Source organism: Neltuma alba, unplaced genomic scaffold, assembly GCF_004799145.2.
Source record: "Neltuma alba isolate B1F8T4 unplaced genomic scaffold, ASM479914v2 tig00011770_pilon, whole genome shotgun sequence".
NCBI lineage: Eukaryota > Viridiplantae > Streptophyta > Magnoliopsida > Fabales > Fabaceae > Neltuma > Neltuma alba.
Window position 1 is genome coordinate 40,776 of NW_021636393.1, and position 21,672 is coordinate 62,447.

The 21,672-nt window shown below is 37.4% G+C and overlaps 1 pseudogene; it reads left to right on the plus strand.

Annotated features, from left to right (window-relative positions):
- Nucleotides 1-847: 847 nt before the first annotated feature.
- On the plus strand, nucleotides 848-15,725 carry LOC114717702 (receptor-like protein kinase FERONIA; annotated as a pseudogene).
- The last annotated feature ends 5,947 nt before the right edge of the window (nucleotides 15,726-21,672 follow it).

Consider the following 21,672-nt stretch of genomic DNA (forward strand, 5'->3'; position numbering starts at 1 on the left):
TGGAATTGAGATTGTCTCCATGCCTGAGGATCTCTATTACATCAAACCCGACGACTTGGGATTCAAATTAATTGGTTCGGTGGGCAGGTTTAGCATATCCGACGACGTTGCTCTCCAGACACGGTACAGGCTAAACGTGGGTCGAAGCCAAATCTCACCTACGAAAGACACGGGAATGCTCCGGTCTTGGGACAGCGATGACAGTTTCTTTGTTGGAAGTTCTTTTCTACCTGCTGATTTGGAAGGTGAAAGAAGACCCCTGATGTTCACGAAAGTTCCTAATTACACAGCACCTGAGGAACTCTATCGAACAGAACGCGATATGGGAAAGCATAAAAATGTGAAAATGAACACTAACCTTACTTGGAAATTTCCTGTCGTTTCAGGCTTTACGTACATGCTGAGACTCCATTTTTGTGGGCTTAATCCAGATATCAACACGACGGCTGAGAGGGGAAGACAGTAGAAGGATTTAATATTATCTTATTTAGATTTACAAAAAAAAAAGGGGAGAGGAGGGAAAAATATTTTAATATGGACAATTTTGCTTATTTTATTTAAGATATGGGCATAATAGTTACAACATGATAAAATATGGACATAATAGTCACAACATGGTAAAATATGGGTATAATGGTCACAACATGACAAAATATTACCTTTTTCTTTTAAATCCTCTCAATTTTGAAGGGGAGGTTGAGGAGGGGAGGGGACGGGAGGGAAAATTTTTAAAAATTTTTCCTCCCCTCCTAAAATTTGCGTGTTGCCAAATAAGGAGAAATGAATAAAATTTCCTCTCCTTCTTTCCCCTCCCTCCCAAATCCCTCATGCCAAACACACCCTTAAAATGCATCCTGACTTGCAATCACCGTTAGAGTACAATGATGCGTTCTTAAATGTGCTTGAGATTTTCAAGATCAGTGATTCACAAAGTAATCTAGCCGGACCTAACCCTGATCCTCCTCCACCTCACCCCAATCCTAATGATCTACCCCAAAAGCAAGCAAGAATGTAATCGGGGTCATTGTGGGTGTTTCAGCTTCCATCGTCATTCTGATTTCCAGCATCGCATTCTTCCTCATCACTTGTGGGAAGAACATCAAGTTGAGTGATGGAACTTGTGAGTGTATTACTAATGGCTCAGTTGTGCTGACGGAACTCTGCCATCGCTTTTCAATTGCTGAGGTCAGAGATGCCACCAACAACTTCAATGAACTCTTCATCATTGGCATCGGAGGATTCGGCAACGTCTAGAAAGGTTATGTTAACGACAGTCAAACGCCGGCTGCAATCAAACGACTCAAACAAGGGTCGCAGCAAAGGCTCCATGAGTTCTGAACAGGGATTGAAATGTTGTCCCAACTTCGTCACAATCACTTAGTATCTCTCATTGGCTACTGCAACGATGGCAACGGAATGATCCTCATCTACGATTTCATGGCTTGGGGGACCCTACGTGACCATCTCTATGAGTCTAATCAGCTCATGCTTTCTTGGCATCAAAGGCTGGAGATTTGTCTGGGTGCAACACGACGACTGCACTATTTAGATACAGGTGCAAAGCACGCTATCATTCACCGTGACATCAAGTCAACAAACATCCTGATAGATGAGAACTGGATGGCCAAGATTTCAGATTTCGGACTCTCCAAAATAAGATCCTCAGGAATCACGAGATCGAACATTAACATAAGCACACTAGTAAAAGGAAGCATTGGATATTTAGATCCAGAGTATTACATCACTACAAGAAAATGCTTAGTTAGCAGCGGAATATTTCTAGCGGTTCAATTAAACCGCTAGAAAATTCTAACATTTCTAGCGGTTTTAAGAAAAACCGCTGCAAATTAGCGACGCTTTGACCATTGGCCGCATATTTCTAGCGGTTATAACCTAACCGCTAGAAATTCATAGCTAGAACCTTTCCCGGGTTTTGGCAGGAATTTGGTGCCAAAATTGTAGCATTTACTTTCTAGCGGTTCAGGCCAACAAACCGCCAAAGAATGAGACTTTCTAGCGGTTTCCACCAAATTCTAGCAGTTTTACCAAAAACCGCTAGAAATGCGCGGCCTATATATACCCGCCCTTCACTTTCACTTCTTCAGTCATTCAGGAAGCGAAGCTCTGCTGAATTTTCTCCACAAAATATATCCGAGTTCTGATTCAGTTGCAGATCTTTATTTTCAGGTAGAAGTAGTAATTTATTTATAAATAATTTTTATTTTTATGTTTTATTTATTATATTGTGGCTTATAAATAATTTTTCTTTTTATTTTATTTATAAATAATTACTATTTGTTGTTATTAGGATGAGTCGTCGGCCAGGAAAGGAGCCAGTTGATCTTGAGAGAGCTAGACCCAGTGAGGATCGTCATGATGCTGGTGAGCCATTCTCCAGCATTCATGACTACGATCTCAGCGAGGAGGATATCCTTAGTTTTATGGAGCAGGATGATATTGAGCAGACTGAGGAGGCTCATTTGACTGGGGATGAGCAACCCCATGCTGATGCTGATGCTGCTGACAAAGAGGAGGAGGAGGAGCAGGTTCAGGGGAATGAGAATCCCCAAGCTGCGCAGCGTCCTGCTCGCAGACGTCAGGCTAGTTTTGAGGTGGAATTTGTGGGTAAGTATTTATTTAACTTTTTTAAATTTGATAAGTATTTAATTTATATAGAAATTGTATTAATTCATTGATATATAATTTATTTCTTAATTAAATTTTGCAAACACTGAGGGGAACAGGTCCTATAGGAGGCTAACAGCTAGAGAGTTGTCTATGATGACGAGCGGACGAGTGGTTGTGCCGCTCAATGAGTTGGGCCAACCAACGAAGAAAGGTGGCCAGTTGTACAACAAGTACGTGCGCCTCCTTGGTCAGCAGTGGACGCTGTTCGCCATCTACGTGCAGGATTGGAAGAAGATCACCTTAGAGAAGAAGCAGCAAGGTTGGGAAATGATAAAGGTAATATAAAATTGTTATTTATATTTTTTTTAATTTAAATAAATGATTATATTTTGTTTTCAAATAATTTAATTGTTTGATTATAATTTTTTATTTATTTAATTTGTTTGTTATTTATAATATTTTTAAAAGTAGTTAAATGAATATATATATTTTTTATTTAAATTATTTTATTATTTAAAAATAATTTGTTATTGATTTCATTAATTTATTACTTATAATAATTTTAAATTTAGTTGAATAAAAATATTTTTCATTTAAATTACTTAATTGTTTAATTATTATTTGTTTTTGATATAATTTATATTTTATTTATAATATTTTTAAATTAGTTAAAAACTAAATATTTTTATTGAAATTGCTTAATTGTTTGTTTATAATTTGTTATTTAGTTAATTTATTATTTTAATCATAGAGTAAATTTATTCTGGGGGAGGAGTTGAGGGCTGACACGATTAAGAGGCTTGGGATGGTATGGAAGAATAGGAGGGCCGACCTGTGGAGGGAGAAGAAAGGTGACGGGACGAGGCCCCTGCAGGAGATACTGGCAGATGTCCTGGTGGAGTCCCGGAGCAAGACTGGTCCAGTTACGTCTATTTTAGGATGACAGTTGACCAGATGGTATGATAATATTGTATTAATTATAATTTCTTTATTTTTTATCCGACTTGACTAATTTAATTTAATTTTTTTACATTTTGCTTCAGGCTCTTTCTAGGAGAAATGCTGGGAGCGTCAAGCATCAGACGATACGTCATAGGGCTAGATCCAGGAGCTTTGCGATCACTTATGACGAGATTGTGAGTACTTGAAATAAATTTATTAAATATATATATGTATTTAATTTGTAACTAATTATTTCTTTGATTTCATTTACAGAGGGAAAAGATACGGCAGGAGCGGGGATACATGACCACTTATGGCGAGATGTGGCCGATGGTGTATAGACCTCGAGACGGGTGTGCGTCGGATGAGGTTGAGGAGATAGCGGTAAGTAATAAATTAAATATTAATATAATATCACAGTGTAAATATCATTTTATTATAATTAACTTCTTTATATTAATTTTGGTAGGTACGGATGACTCAGGTCGATACCGAGTTGCGTGAGTCTCAGGGGTTTGCCTTGGATCCCACCGCCTCACTTTTAGCGGGTTGTGGCCGGCCGTAGCACCCTGGTTGAGTTAGTGGGCTTGGACTTGGACCTACATCGACTAGGTTGCCCCGCTCAAGTGGCGCTGGCCCTTCATATACTGCAGGGAGCTCTCAGGCGAGTGCGAGAGCGAAGCGGCCAGGTTCTTCATCCTTAGAGGAGTTGCGAGAGGAGCTCAGACAAGAGTTAGAGGCCAGCATCGAGGCCAGGGTGGAGGCCAGCATCGAGGAGCGTGATCGTCAGCTGCAGGAGCGTGATGCTCAGTTCCAGGCACAGCTTGACCAGCTCTTGGCAGCTGCTACGGCTATGCGTCATGTGGTGGTCAGTATGGCTCCAAACATCTTGATTCCTGAGATCCCCGACCTACGCCTGCCACCAGTCCCGCCCCTACCCCCCCATCCGCCAGTCCAGTCCTAGCACGTTGAGCAGCCTGCCCACCCCCAGCCAAAGGATCCAGCGGAGGACGATCACAATGATGCTGCTTCTACCCCTCACCTATGATTTATCTTGCTTTCATTGTATAGGATTTTATTAGAATTTTGATTTTATGATTTTATACACTATTTAGATATTATTTAAATTTTATTTATTTGTTTACTTTATTTATTTATTTCTGTAGAGATATGATATGATTTGATATGTAAATATTATGTAATTATGATTAGGATTTGATAGGATATGATATTATCATAATGGGCCATTAATGCAGAGGCTCCTCTCACTTGTATATATATGTGTATATTCTGATCAATGAAATACAAGAGAATTATTTTCCATATTATTCTATTTCCTACATGGTATCAGAGCGTGGGAATTTTCTCTCTGGGTGTTAATTTTCGGTTGCTACAGTACCACCGCCGCACTGTTCACTCGGCGTCCGTACAGTGTCCGTACAGTCCGTACGTCTGCACTGTTCATCGACTTTCCGGCGGCGTCCGTACAGTCCGTGCGCTCTGCACTGTTCACTCGGCGTCCGTACAGTCCGTACGGTTTATTACTTTCTGGCGTTCTGTTTCGTTTCTAGCGCATCTCCGGCACGCTGTTTGTGCAATTCAGTTCTGTTTGCAGCTCCCTGTGTAGCTGTTGGCCTTTTCACTGCCTTGGTATTCATTAGGTAATCCAGGTATCGTGCTTTGTGTTCCTGTGTAACACTCTTTCGCATTCCCTTTGGTTAGTGCACTTCATCTATGGCGGAAATTAAATCTGTCTCGGAGCTTGTCCCAACTATTACTAAAATTACTGATCACAAGTTGACTTGGGTAAATTATTTGGATTGGAGTAAAACCATTCGCCTCTATCTGCGGAGCATTGAGAAGGAAGACCATCTGACTGATGATCCTCCAACAACTGATTCCAAAAAGACCTGGTTGCGGGATGATGCACGGCTATTTTTCCAGATCCGTAATTCCATTGACAGTGAGATTATTCCCTCTATTAATCACTGTGAATTGGTTAAGGAACTAATGGATTATTTAGATTTTTTGTATTCAGGAAAAGGAAATATCTCTCGTGTTTACGAGGTCTGCAAAGCTTTCTATCGTTCTGAAAAACAGGATCGTCCTCTCAAAGCCTACTTTATGGACTTTAAAAGGATGTATGAAGAACTGAATGTGTTAATGCCTCTTACTGCTGATTTGAAGGTTCAGCATAAGCAACGGGAGCAAATGGCTATTATGAGCTTTCTTACTGGTCTCCCACCTGAGTACGACACAGTTCGGTCTCAAATCTTATCCGGATCTGAAATTTCTGACCTTCAAGATGTGTTTTCCAGAGTAATGAGAGCTGAGAATCTCTTGCCACCAGCTGCTAGTATTCCTACAAGTGCCTTGCTCAGTAAGGGCACCTATGAGACTCGTAGTCCTATTGATAACCGCGGGGGGCCTACCCGTGGTGGTTCGAAGCAAGGGGGAGCCCCTTCTGACTCCAGTGGGGTAGTGTGTTATTACTGCAAAGAACCGGGGCATACAAAACGCACATGTCGAAAACTTCAGAATAAACAGCAACGGAATAACTCTGCCCACGTGGCTACACAAGCCAGTGACACAGTCACGATTTCTGCTGCTGAGTATGCCCAGTTAAAATCTACTACACCGTCTGTGAGTGCCGCAGCTACAACAGGTAATAATGCTACTGCCCTTGCTTCTTCTTCCTCAAAGTGGATCATAGATTCCGGGGCTACTGATCATATGACAGGTAACAGCCATCTCTTCTCCTCTTATAATGCTTTTGCCAATCCGTCAAGTGTTTCCATCGCTGATGGTTCCCAGTCTCAAGTTCTCGGTTCTGGCACTGTTAATCCCACACCCTCTATCCGTTTGTCATCTGTGCTAAATGTTCCTAAACTTGCTTTTAATCTCCTATCTCCCAGTAAACTCACCCGTCAACTAAACTGTTGGGTCTCACTTTTTCCTTCTCATTGCTTGATACAGGATCTTTTGACGAGGCGGATTATTGGTAGAGGTTATGAATCTGGCGGGCACTATATACTGGATGATCGGGTGTCTCATGCGGTAGCTTGCGCTAGCAGTCATTCTCCCTTTGAAGTTCATTGTCGATTGGGTCATTTGTCTTTATCTTCTCTTAAGAAAGTTTATCCTCAATTTCAGCATTTGTCGTCTTTAGATTGTGAGTCATGTCAGTTTGCCAAGCATCATCGTCTTCCTTTAGTGTCTCGTGTCAATAAACGGGTTTCATCCCCTTTTGAGTTAGTCCATTCTGATGTTTGGGGTCCTTGTCCTGTAGAGTCCAAAGCAGGGTTTAAATACTTTGTTACATTTGTTGATGATTATTCCCGGACAACTTGGTTATATTTAATGAAACATCGTTCTGAATTGTTTTCCCATTTTTGTGCCTTTTGTGCTGAGATTAAAACTCAATTTAATGTTTCTATTCGCACCTTACGAAGTGATAATGCTAAAGAATATCTCTCTGCTTCGTTCCAATCTTACATGCTTCAAAATGGTATACTTCATCAGTCATCTTGTGTCGATACACCAGCTCAAAATGGTGTTGCAGAAAGAAAAAATCGCCACCTACTTGAGGTGGCCCGTGCACTTTTGTTTCAAATGCAGGTTCCTAAACCATTTTGGGCTGACGCGGTCTCCACTGCCTGCTTCCTTATTAACCGAATGCCTTCCTCTGTTCTTGATGGTAACTCTCCTTTTTCTACCCTCTTTCCTTCTAAGCCTTTGTTCCCTATTGCTCCTAAGATATTTGGGTGTGTCTGTTTTGTGCGGGATGTACGGCCATCTATTTCAAAGTTAGACCCAAAGTCTCTTAAATGTGTCTTCCTTGGATACTCTCGGGTCCAAAAAGGTTATCGTTGTTTCTCACCTACTCTCAATCGTTATTTAGTATCTGCAGATGTCACCTTTCAGGAGTCCACACCATATTTCTCGCATTCTTCCCCACCTGCTCCACCTGCGGAGGAGGATGACCTTCTAATATACTCTGTCACCTCACCATCACTGTCGTCGCAAGCACCCGCTCCCGCACTCGTTCAACCCTTTGATCGTGTGTATACACAACGGTCAACGGAGATTACTACCGCCACGCCAGCTTCTATTCCTCCCTGGTCCGCCTCGCCCTCAGATCCTGAGTTGAGCAACACTGAACCTCGTTCTGACCCTAATCCTGAGACACCTCCTGTTCCAGACCCGGATGCCTCTCTTGATCTACCCATTGCCCTTCGCAAAGGTAAACGTACTTGTGCCCATCCTATTTCGTCCTTTGTTTCATATGACCGCTTGTCTCCTGTGTCCAGTTCCTTTGTTGCCTCCCTAGATACTATCTCTGTGCCCAGAACTATTCGTGAAGCCTTGGCCCACTCAGGTTGGCGTGCTGCAATGGAAGAGGAGATGGCGGCCCTTGATCGAGCTGGTACATGGACCCTGGTCGATTTACCGGCGGGTAAAAAGGCCATTGGATGTAAATGGGTGTTAACTCCGAAAACTAAGGCTGACGGCACACTTGACCGCCTTAAGGCTCGCCTTGTGGCTAAAGGTTATGCACAAACCTATGGCATTGACTATTCCGAAACCTTTTCTCCTGTTGCTAAGCTCTCATCTGTCCGTCTGTTCATCTCTCTGGCTGCTACTTATGATTGGGATCTACATCAATTAGACATTAAAAATGCATTCTTACATGGTGATCTTCATGAAGAGGTCTATATGGAGCAACCACCTGGGTTCGTTGCTCAGGGGGAGCATGGGAAAGTATGTCGCCTTAAGAGGTCCTTGTATGGTTTGAAGCAAAGCCCTCGTGCATGGTTTGACCGGTTCAGTACTGTCGTACAGAAATTTGGCATGAGCCAAAGCAAGTGCGATCATTCTGTATTTTATCAAAGAACAGCGGCTGGCATGATTCTCTTGGTGGTATATGTAGATGACATTGTGATCACAGGCAGTAATGGTTCGGGCATCTCGTCCCTCAAGTCCTTTCTTAATTCCCACTTTCAGACGAAGGATCTGGGCTCTCTGACATACTTTCTAGGTATTGAAGTTATGCGAAGCAAGAAGGGCATATTACTGACACAACGCAAATATGTTCTTGACCTCCTGAAGGAAACTGGAAAGTTGGGAGCAGCACCGACCAAGTTTCCTATGGTTCACAACCCACTCCTTGACGCTGATGGGAGCATACCACTCGATGATTCTCTTGATGATGAGAAACGGATGCTTGAGGCTCAGAAGAGCAAACCATTTGAGAATCCTGAGAGGTACAGGAGAATGATTGGCAAGTTAAACTATCTCACTGTAACTCGTCCGGATATTACTTATCCAGTCAGTGTACTAAGCCAGTTCATGGCATCCCCGACTGTCAGACAGTGGGAAGCCTTGGAGCACGTGTTACATTATTTGAAGGGATGTCCAGGTCGTGGGATATTATACAAAAATCATGGCCATACAGACATTGAGTGCTTCTGTGATGCAGATCATGGTGGATCAAAGGCCACGAGACGGTCTACTACAGGATACTGTGTCTTTGTGGGCGGGAATCTGGTGTCCTGGAAAAGCAAGAAACAAAATGTGGTGTCCAGATCGAGCGCAGAGGCAGAATACCGAGCTATGGCACAGTCTGTATGTGAGATAATCTGGATATATCAGCTATTAAAGGAAGTTGGCCTCAAAACCACTTTGCCAGCAAAGTTGTGGTGTGACAATAAGGCTGCCCTACATATAGCCTCCAATTCTGTGTTCCATGAACGTACCAAACATATTGAGATTGATTGTCATTTTATCAGAGACAAGCTTAAGGAGAACTTCATCTCCACTGGATATGTGCGTTCTAGTGATCAATTGGGCGACCTTCTCACTAAAGCTCTAAATGGGACTCGTGTTGACTATCTGTGTGACAAGTTGGGCATGCTTAACATTTATGCTCCAACTTGAGGGGGAGTGTAGAGATATGATATGATTTGATATGTAAATATTATGTAATTATGATTAGGATTTGATAGGATATGATATTATCATAATGGGCCATTAATGCAGAGGCTCCTCTCACTTGTATATATATGTGTATATTCTGATCAATGAAATACAAGAGAATTATTTTCCATATTATTCTATTTCCTACAATTTCTATAATTTTATTTATGTCAAGTATTAATTAATATTGAAATATTTATTTATTTATTACTACATGAATATTACAATTTATTAAACACGTTAAACATGTTAATTAATCAAAATATTTCTATAAATTAAATATTTCTATAATTATTTATTAATTTAATAAATATTTATAAATGTTAATAATTTGTTAATAATTTTGTTTATATCACGTGTTAATCAATATATTGTACTAAAAATGTTATTAATTTATTGCGCAGTATTTAAAATACCTTTGCAATATTTAATATTTTAAAATAATATCATTTCTAACGGTTAATAAACCGTAAGAAAATCAAGGCGAAAATTTTCTAGGGGTTATAAAACCGCTAGAAAATTCAACCGAAACTCTATGAATTTGTAGCGGTTACAAACTGCTAGAAATTTTATAACCGTTGGAGATTGAATTTCTAGCAGTTATTAACCGCTGGAAAATAAAAATTTCCGTTAAAACCGCTAGAAATTTGTAGCGGTTTTGTAACTGCTACAAAAAATTGACCGTTGCACTCCGTTGACAGCCTCCTTTATAAGCTAAAGCACTCCAACTGAATTCCATTTTAACTTCTCTTTGAGCTTCCTGTGTCATATGTTCACGAAATTTGAGCAATATTAGTGATGGATAGGTCGTGGATCAACTTGCACCGGTCAACTCCGCAATACTTGGCTGGTCTAAACTATTTCTTGGATTTTGCTTTCGTCAATGCTGCCGTAAATGGTAAGATTCAGTGTCCCTGTCCTAAATGTAATTTCAAGAAGTGACATCCCAAAGATATTGTTAGAGAACATTTAATCTTTAAGCCCTTTCCGCGAGAGTATGTATTTTGGCAACTACATGGGGAACGGCTAGATATGGGTGCTGAGTCAGTTCCAGTAGTTTCACGGATGGGAGTTCGAGTGGATGAAGCCGATGCCTTGAATGATACTGTGCGTGATGCTTTTGGTGTTCACAAAAGCCCGAATCCCAACGAAGATGAAGTAGAGGGACCTCAATCGGAGTTTCTAAGAAACGAAACTGCTCGGGAATTTTTTGACCTCATGACCGAAGCTGACAAGCCTCTTTATTCTAGGTGCACAAAGTATTCGAAGTTGTCATTCTTGGTGAGGCTGTATCATATCAAATGCTTGTGTGGTATGACTGACAAGGCGATGTCCATGTTGTTGGAATTACTGGGAGATGCTTTCCCACAAGCTGAATTCCCTCCATCTTTTTACGAAGCAAAAAAGATTATTAACAAGCTTGGCTTGAACTATAAGAAGATAGATGCATGCCCAAACGACTGTATGCTATACTGGGGAGATGATGCCAACAAAGAGATTTGTACGAGATGCAAGACGTCACGCTATAAGTCGATACGGAAGGGCAAAAAGCAAAAGAAAAAACGGGCAAAATTCTCAGGTACAAATTATTACAGTGTGTTACTTGTTCCGTCTCTAAATATTCGATATTTGAAATTCTTAAAACAATTGATTATGTCATCAATTTTTAGTATTTAAATATTTGGTATTTTAAATTTTTAATATATTATTTTCTTAGATACTTTCCTTTGAAACCGCGGTTACAAAGAATGTATATGTCATCAAAAATGGCTCAGCACATGAGGTGGCACGCGACGGAGGAAAATCCAGATGGTAGGTTAAGGCACCCACGAGACTCGAAGGTGTGGAAAGCATTTGATGCGAAATTTCCAGACTTTGCCAATAATCCTAGAAATGTACGTCTTGCATTGGCAACCGATGGTTTCAATCCATTCGGAAACATGAGCACAAGTTACAGTATCTGGCCGGTGGTGTTAATTCCATACAATCTACCACCTTGGATGTGCATGAAGTAGAGCTCCTTTTTGCTTTCCATGATCATTCCTGGCAAGAAAGCACCGAGAAATGATATTGACGTATACCTACAACCGTTGATACACGAATTGATCGACCTATGGACGAATGGTGTTGAGGCATATGACTCATATGACAAGCAACTATTCAATCTCCGTGCAGCCTTGATGTGGACAATAAGTGATTTTCCCAGTTTGGGAATTTTGTCTGGCTGGAATGTGCATACTGGGTTGGCCTGTCCTAAGTGCAATTTTGATTCTATGCCATGTCGCCTTCCTCACAGTCGCAAGTGGTGCTTCATAGGACATCGACGATTCCTTGATTCCAAGCACAGACTTAGATTACAACGGATTCGCTTTGATGGGAAAGAGGAGAAGAGAGATTCTCCTGTTACTTTGTCTGGTATGGATATTTTACGGCAGTTAGAAGATGTTAATGTCGAGTTTGGTAAGAGTATGGATCCTGAACGATTGGGACGACGATCTCGTGGGACATCTGATACGCAACCTATGCAATGGCGGAAGAGAAGCATATTTTTCACTCTTCCTTATTGGGAATCTAATTTGCTACGACACAGTTTGGATGTTATGCACATTGAAAAAAATATGTGCGATAATGTGCTATATACGTTGCTCAATGAAGCTAGAAAGTCCAAAGACCATCTCGCAGCTAGAAAAGATTTACGGGCCTAGGGAATTCATGAAGAGGCTTGGCCTGATGAAAACGAGAAGTTTCAACCAGCTAAATTCACCTTGACAAAGCAGAACAAGGATATCTTCCTGTTGACGTTGAAGAACATAAAAGTACCAAATGGATATTCTAGCAACATCTCAAGGTGTATCGATCTGCAGGCTCGAAAGGTTACTGGGTTGAAAAGTCATGACTCTCATGTTCTTATGCAACAGTTACTTCCATTGGCCTTGAAAAACACTTCCTTTTGATGTATCAGTGGTTTTGGTAGAATTATGTTCATTTTTCAAGAAGTTGCGTGCGAAGGTCTTGATAGCGGAAGAGCTTGATCAGCTGCAAAATAAAATTATTCTTACACTTTGTCACTTGGAGATGATATTTCCTCCATCATTCTTTACTGTTATGGTTCACTTGACTGTCCACCTTGTTCGAGAAGCAAAGGTTGCTGGCCCAGTTCACTATCGATGGATGTACCCTATAGAGAGGTACTAGATTATCTTTTATTCCCGCCTCTTTAAATTTCACATTGTTCTTTCATTTACTCGTAATTATTAATGCAATTTTAACTTACAGGTACTTGGGAAAATTAAAATCATATGTTAGAAATAAGGCATGGCCTGAGGGGTCAATAGCAGAAGGTTATTCCGGAGATGAGGTCCTAACTTTCTGTTCAAGGTACTTTGATGACATGGAGACGCTTTTAATCGCCCGCGTCGCGTAGATGATTCTCCTCCTGGTCCTTCCACGTCAACTTTATTTCCTCCTGTTAGGAAACCAGTTGGAGGATATGAACTCTTCAGACTCACTCCTACAGAGAAACTCCAGGCACACAGACACGTTTTGATAAATTGCAGCCAAGTTGAACCCTTCATGCAGTAAGTATATATATCATATAAGCTCACTAGCTTTTACACTTTATATTTGTTTCTTACTGACTCTTCTAAGAAGTTACACTTTACTGTAGTGAGTTAGGAGTTACCTCAGGCGTCAGCTACGGGGACGTGCGCGTTCTGCTGACATTGATAAAAGAGTCCACAAAGAGTTTCCCAGTTGGTTTACACGTCGAATACGTAATGACAACAGCCCATACACAGATGAATTCAAAGCTCTTTCTCTTGGTCCGTTAGACCATGCACGAAGGTTTACCGCATATAATGTCAACGGCTTCAAGTTCTGTACGGTTGGACGTGATCAGGGATTGCTCACACAAAACTCTGGAGTTTGCGGGACATTCGGAACGAGATGTTATGCTAGCAGTAGTGATGGCAATATGCGCTTTGGAGGCGTCACTTACTATGGAAAGCTAATTGACATTATTGAGTTGAGTTACCAGCTTTTCACCGTGACACTATTCAAGTGCTCCTGGGCAAATACGACAACTTCACGGGGACTCGCTACTGACCATTTGGGCATCACCTCAGTTAATTTCTCTAGACTTATTCATATGGGGGCATCTGAAGATGATGAGCCATATATCCTTGCTTCTGAGGCACACTAGGTTTACTATGTCGAGGACGAGAAACATAAAGACTGGAATATGGTTGTTCACCTCAAGCCACGGGATCTTTATGATATGGGTGATGGTGACATTATTTACGATAGTGAACCCTTCCAACCCTCGAATTTTAAAGACTTCTTTCCTCAAGGAGATGATAATTTGCCAATTATCAGGTATACGTCTTTTCTTAAATTATTTAAATAATTAACTACTAATTACTAATTTTTTCCAAATACATTATAATTCTAACAAATTTTTTTAAAATGTGTCCTTTCAGGCCGGATGATGATGGAGAATAGCAGCATCTAAAATTGTTATTATTAAAAAAAATTTCCGTCCATAAATACATATGTATAAATTAAAATTGGTACAGTTTTTTTAAAAATAAAAAATAATAAATTTGTAGCGGTTACATAACCGCTACAAATTTATTAAAAAATTATAATTTGTAGCGGTTATGTAATTGCTACAACTTATAACTGCTACAAAATACTAGCGGTTATGTGTACGCTAGAAAATGACTAAAAGATACAAAATGCAATAAAACGCTACAAAAAAACCGTTACAAATGTGTCACTGATCTCTATAAATATCATATCTTCTCTACATTCATTTACTCCATCTCTTTTCTTTCCTCTCCTATTCTTCCTCATAATTCTCTCTTTTTTTCTTACTCTCTCATATGGCGGTTTCTTTCTCTTTACTGTATGGTAAGTGAATTTTATTTTATAAGTCATTGTATCTTTTATTTGTTTTTACTTAAAATTTACTAACATATTTATTTCTCCTTTTCTTTCAGATTTTTCTTCCTCACACTTGTCATGCCCTCCTCAACTGATTCAAATACTCCTCAACCTAACACTATAGGTTCAATATTACAAACTGTCTCACCTTCAATTCAACTATTTTATTAATTATTTAATTCAATTATCTTATTAAATTAAATTCACTTCCTTTGACACACTCATAATTTAATTACATATTGTTTATTACAAAATTTAAACATATAAAATGTAACACAACTAATTATACAAATTAACAAAAATTCTTCAACATAATCTATTTAATGGTTTTTAAAATTATAATATTATATTTTCTAATAATGAAAAACAATAAATTTTTTTTTTGGCATGGAAAACTTTTCTAGCGGTTCTAAACCGCTACAAATATTTCGTGATTCCGAAATTTCTAGCAGTTCAAACCGCTAGAAATATTTTTGGCGCCATTCCAAAAATTTAATTGGCGGGAATATTTAATTTCCATGAAATTTCTAGCAGTTCTTCAACCGCTAGAAATGTTGGCGCGCTAATGAAAATTTTTAATTCCTGGCAAAAATGAGATTTGGTTCAGAATATTTCTAGTGGTTATCAAACCGCTAGAATTTTTTTCCTTTCAGTATTTTCTAGCGGTTGGTTAACCGCTAGAAATTTTCTAGCATTTTGACCATGCTGTGCAGCGGTTGCCGTAACCGCTAGAAATTTTTTCTTGCGCCTGGGTTTCTAGCAGTTTTGTTAACCGCTATAAATGTTATTTATTGCGGTTAAAACCGCTAGAAATGTCTCACTTTAACCGCTACAATGGATATATTTTTTTGTAGTGCATGTGTCAAAGGTTGACGGAGAAGTCAGATGTGTATTCCTTTGGAGTGGTCCTTTTGGAGGTATTGTGTGGAAGGCCTCCTATCATTCGTACAGTGGAGAGGCAGCAACAAAACCTAGTAGAGTGGGTTCGAAGATGTGTTAATGAGAATAAGATTTATGAGACGACGGATCCATTCATCAAGGAAAGTATAACGCCCGAAAGCTTGAAGGAATACACGGAGATTGCTTTACAGTGCTTAGTTGATGATGGAAATGAACGGCCGTCCATGGGCAATGTGATGTTGGGCCTCAAGTCTGTGATGGAGACTCTGAACAGAGCAAAGATGGCAGAGCTTGGTGGGACTCTAAATGAAGATATTACTTTTGAAGAAGGGTAGGCTTTCAATGGGTGGTGGCCATTTACAACCTTGTGTGGTCCTTCATTGTTCACCAACATCACTGCATGCACCATCACTACAATATTGTTTTGTCTTTTAGTAAATCTTCCAAGCAAGTTGCAAAGCGCAATTGTAATTAAACAAAAGGCACTTTTGGCCTACAAAATTATAGTTTTAAATGGGGAAAATTCCAACAAAATAATTTTTGAATTTCAAAATCCCCATAAGGTCACATGAATTTAACAATTTCTAAATTGATGATAATGACTAAATTCTAATTTTGAAATGTTGGTGAATTTTTAATTTTTTTCCTCACCGACCGGTCGACCGATTGTTAACAACTCATGCTGGAGTTCAAGTGGGTTGTTGGGCATTGAAGTTTAGGCAACTGTTAACTTCTTTTTTTAGGACTCTTTCAATATTTGTAATGTGTTTAACAACTAACTTTCATGACAATATTCACAACTCTATTAACACCATTAATCACATATTTTTTTAGGTTTTTAAACTGAGATTTTTTTAACATTTGTAACGTGATTAACAACCCTTATAATAATATTCACAGCTCTATAATGCCACTAACTATGTGTTTTTCAGGTTTTTAAGCTAGTGGTTTTTTTTTATCATTTATAATGTGAATGACTCTCATGATGATATTTATAACTCTATTCACACCATTAACCATGTTATATGATAGGCATAGCTATACATATTTTGGTTCATAGGAATTAAGGCAGGGATCTCTGAAAATATTGTGTTTGTATTCATAGTCCTTTTTTTCCCATGCTATTAACTCAACCATCTGCGTAACTAGTTTGGATGAGCATCCTAATATCATCGGATCTGGATTGTCTAAATTTGATAACAGTTTAAATTTAAAATTTTGAATTAATAATTATTAAATAAAAAATTATTCTTTGAAAACAATAACTAAGAGATCGTCTTTATTTTAGATTATATACTTGTTAAAATAATTATTAATAAAAATAAAAAATATCAAACCTGGATCGTCCAAATTAGGTTTGTACGGTTCAAATCTCATGAGCATTCAAACTAGTTCTGACCATCGGACTGCATTTAACCCACCTTGGTGTACATAAAATATAGTAGTATATATTTATATCTATCCAAAGAATATTTGATTTATAAGTAGCTCATAAAGTTTATTGATTGTGTTTAATATATATTTCAATTTAATAGTATTTCGTTTAATCAACAATTATGCGATGCATATGGAGAGCACCGCTTTGAGTTATTTGCATATCAAAACTCCGTCTATGTGTTCTTTACAACTTGTATATCGAAAGGCGCATTCAGTTTGGAATAGTCAATGACGTATATGATGGCGTGCTCCGAAAATAAATGTAAAAGTGGTTCATCTAGAGTTTCAGTGCTCATCACTCTAAGTTTATTAGATCTAGACCGTTTATATCTGATTTGAATGGTTCATATTTAAAATATTAAATTAATTATTTTTAAATAGAATTTTTTTTATAATGTGATATTAAGAAATTATCTCTATTTTAAATTCTATATATATTAAAATAATTGTTTTGAATAAATAAAAATAAAAAAGAAATCAAATTCAGACAATTCAAATAAGATATAAACGATCCAGATCTGATGAGCTTAAACTGATTCTGTCCATCTAGAGCCCCTTTGCTAGCTTTTCCCTTCCATTCATTGTAGCCTTCAGTGTTTTAAGTATCTTTGGGGGAATGGAGGGTATTTTCTAAAAGACCACTCCTTTACATTCTTCTTCTACGTTTGTCGCTATTCTTGATAGAGCCCATTTGCTAGCTTTTCCCTTCCATTCGGGCATCTCATGGAATCCGTTAACGATGGGACTCCACAAATCAGCATCATGCATGTTTGGTTTACAGTTTGTCATAATATTATATATGATGAGTAGGTGAAAAGAACTCTACAGTCTTTTTAGAATTTCATCTCTTGATTAATGTCATTATATCCTATGATGCTCAAATGGATGGTTTATTCTAATATTTACTACTATGACCACGAATGTTTTCATGTTTGTACCATAATGTGGATTAATTCTTCTATTTATGAATTGTAACTCTTAAAAGGGCTGGAAGCTTGTAATAAATAGGGGCTAAACAAAAAGGATTATATGTAACTGAAAAAAAAACCTAAGTAACAAGAATTTATCCATTTTTCTCTCAAATTCTCGTGTCTTGCTCATCTCTCTAATCTGTATGTTTTCATAGTTTTATAACACTTTCACTTATGATTGACTTTTTCATATGGAAAAAAAACATTAAAATACTTTCAACAATGGTAAAGGACAAATTAAAGTGGATGAATTTCAAAATCCTAAATCAGACCCTTTTGTACTATTTCAAAATTTTAAAATATTATAAAATGATAACATTACCTTTATTTCTAATAACTACTTTCATATAACTATTAACTACTTTTCTTTTCAAAGTTCAGATGACTATTTTTGTATAACTATTGATTACACAAGAATAGTAAATAACTAAAACAAAAGTAGTCATTGGATCTCTAACAACACTTAATGCATTTTTTTTTGAATATTTGAAACAAAATTAGTTATTAGCTAAATAATAGTAGTCATCAAATTTTTAAAAATGAAAGTAGTTAATCGTAATACTAAAGTAGTTAATAGCTAGTAGTTGTCAAAGTTTTAAAAATAAATGTAGTCAATATCTTAACAAAAGTAGTCAATATACAAGAAAGAGTGGTCACAGAAGCTCTAGCAAGCAGTCACCAGAGCTTTGATGGCACGTTGCTAGAGCTTTGGATGCTAACCATTGGTAGGGTTGTTAGCGTCAGAGCTCCGGTGGCCAGAAACCAATTAAGGTTGTTAAGATAGCAATATTTAAGCAAAAATAGTGAATAGCATTTGCATAATTTTACAAGATTTGAAAATTTTGAAATAGTATAAGGGGTTTAAATTGGGATCTTGAAAGTCATTTAGCAATTTTCAGGATATTTTATTATCTTTTTTTCTTTTTGTAATTTTTATGCTTTTGTTGATGAATTTTTAAAAAACAAATCTTTCTATCCGCCATCAAGTGAAAGTTAGTTTATTAAAGGAAAAAATTTAGGTCAAGTTTTTTATATCCGTTATGTCAAGATAATGTAATATCGTATTTTTCAAAAATCAATAAATTAAAATAAATAATAAAAATATGATATTTTTATTCTTTTTAGCTCTAATTTCATACAATCACTTTTAATTCAAATTAATCATTAATTAATACATTTAAACCAAATAAATATGACAAAATTTCCAAATAAGATTTGAAAAATCATAATAAAATAAGTACTCATCATTGAGCCCTCTAGCAATACTAGAGATTCAGAAAATGACAGTTGAGAGTTATTAATAATTGTGACTTTAGTTGACATTTGACATTTCAAGTATTCAGGACTTGTGTCTAGACTATACTCTTTAATTAAGGTATGTTTGGTTTCCAACAAATTAATTGTCTTTTACTCTCTCTAAAAGATAAACAAAATAAACAAAATAAATATATATATAAGAAATTAAAAGAAAAAATTCAAAAAAATCCATGATTAATTAATAAATTAAAACAAAATAAATTTGCCACGGAATATTCTATCAGTAATTTGTGGCCAATTTTTGATGGAATATTTTGCCGGAAATTATTGTCAGAGTTTAAAATTCCAGCAAATGAAGTCAGAGACGGAATATATTCTGCCAAAAATTTGTTGGTAATTTAATTCCTATCACTAATTCGTTGGTAATTTTGAATTTCATCACTAATTTGCTTGGTAATTGGGTTTTTTTCCTAGTAGTGATGGACTTTTATCCTAATTTCCACTTATAAAAGTCAAATGAAGTAAAATCATTTTTCCTACTGCTAATCCACTAACACCCTAAGCGGTGGTAAACGTGGACAAAATAGGATACTGTAAATAAAAACTATATAAAAATGATATGCATGTGTTAAACCCTCTTGTTTCTGATATTTTTCTCTGGAATTGTAAATGTTGGAATATTCATTTGTCATAAATTTTCAAATATGACAACTCCAATTCTTCACTGGTGGAGAAGGGTGAAAATAATTCTTCTAAAAATATTTTTGATTACTTTTTACACTGATAGTGTTTACAATTAGTGCAAAAGGCTGAATTATTATTTTTTAATATATTAATCTTCTTTGCTCCTAAATCCCATTATATCATCCAAACTCTTAGAAAACACAGCCAATAATCTTGTATCGCACCTCCGCCATTTTCATTCCTAGCAAGCTTGTCTCACTCAAAGCCCATATTGAAGACTCATTGTTGCCGCTGCCCCTCCCTAGCTAGCTCCCTCTGTCGTCCTGACCACCCTAATTGGCACCAGAATAAGTCAGGGGACTCAACTATCAGTATATGCAACCAGAGAAGAAGTAGGCCATTTTCAAATAATAAGAGCATGATCAATTCTAACGTTCGATAAACACCTTGTATGTTAATCAACATTCACGCAAGTTTTTCAAGCCTCTTAATCCTCAAATCCTATGCCCAACAATGTTTCAAACATCAATATATAAAAAATACTATGCTTTCCAAATACAATTCTTTACTAAGAACTAACTTAAACCCAAGAAAATAGAGCTTAGATCCATCTTCTTTTCCGATATTTCAACAACCAAACAACAAGGGTTTGTCTGGGAAGAGGCTAAGATCCCATATAAGATCATTTAAACTAGATGAGTAATATGGGCAATCTGGTAATTTCACATTGTTAAACCAAAATAAAATCATCCCTTCGTCATAGGAAGATTCAAACCTGGCACCCAGAGATGCCACCTCCACCACTAGATCACCTCACTGCAATAAATAATTAAAACATTAATTAAAAAGGAATAATTATTTATTTCAAGTACAAGGGCTATTACAGGGCAAGATTTTTCTGTGGTAGAGGCTTGAGTTGTTCAACCATGAAGGATGTACTTCCTAAATTGAAGTGTGTAGAACTAGAGAAGTGTTCTTGCCGCATGGTTGGTGAACAAGCTAGAGTTGTTTGAATTGCTTGAGTTGATGTATTCTGATATTCATGTAAAGTTTGAAACTTATTGTGAGGATGCTAGATATATTTGCGATTATCTCTACATAGTCAGGACAAGGAGATATGTTGGGTTTGGGCTCTATTCCTATGTGGAGAAAGACCTAATATTTGAAGCTCATTTCGAGTCCCACTTATTAAAGTGGAGAGAGGGTAGATTAGGGTTAAAGGGCGTAAGGTCTCATTTTGAGAGAAAGAGCAGCCATTTGAAGAGAGAAGAAGAAAGTCATTTTCGCATCTTCACAGGGCAGTCTCAATAAATCGGCGTTTACACATTCATTAACTGTTAGCCCAGGGTGAAACTTGATCAGTAGATTTGCAATATCTAGTAGTGCATGATTTTCAACAGTTTGATTGTTAATTCGTTGCCCAGTGTGAGATATTGAGTTTGTTCTATAACCTGTGGTTTGGGTTTTTTTTTTTCAGCTTCTTCATTCTCTATTTGTAAGGTTGTAGCTTTGATTGTTTGGCTGGTTGTTTGCATTTGTTTGTGCATTTGATTGAGACTCTCTTGCACCCTATTCTGATTATAGTGGAACTGTGATTTTCTTTACTCTGGACGACTCATGGTTTCTCCCTTGCATTGAAAGGTTTTCCAAGTTAGTAATTTTGGTGTCTCTTATGTTATTTAATTTTTGTCATATACTTCTTTTGTTTTCTCAGAGATTCTTGCAAGTAGTTAGAAAATATTTTTGCTGCATATAACTCATAAATTTGAGTTATGTGTTTTTCTCATCACAAATGAATATTGTCTGCCTTCCATTGCATTAATCACATGCTCTATGGCAATCATGGACTTAAAAAGTCTAGGCATAGTGTTAGTGAAATATTCAAATTTAGTAAGAAAGCGTACTCTATACTACTCTCTTCCATTTTCAATAT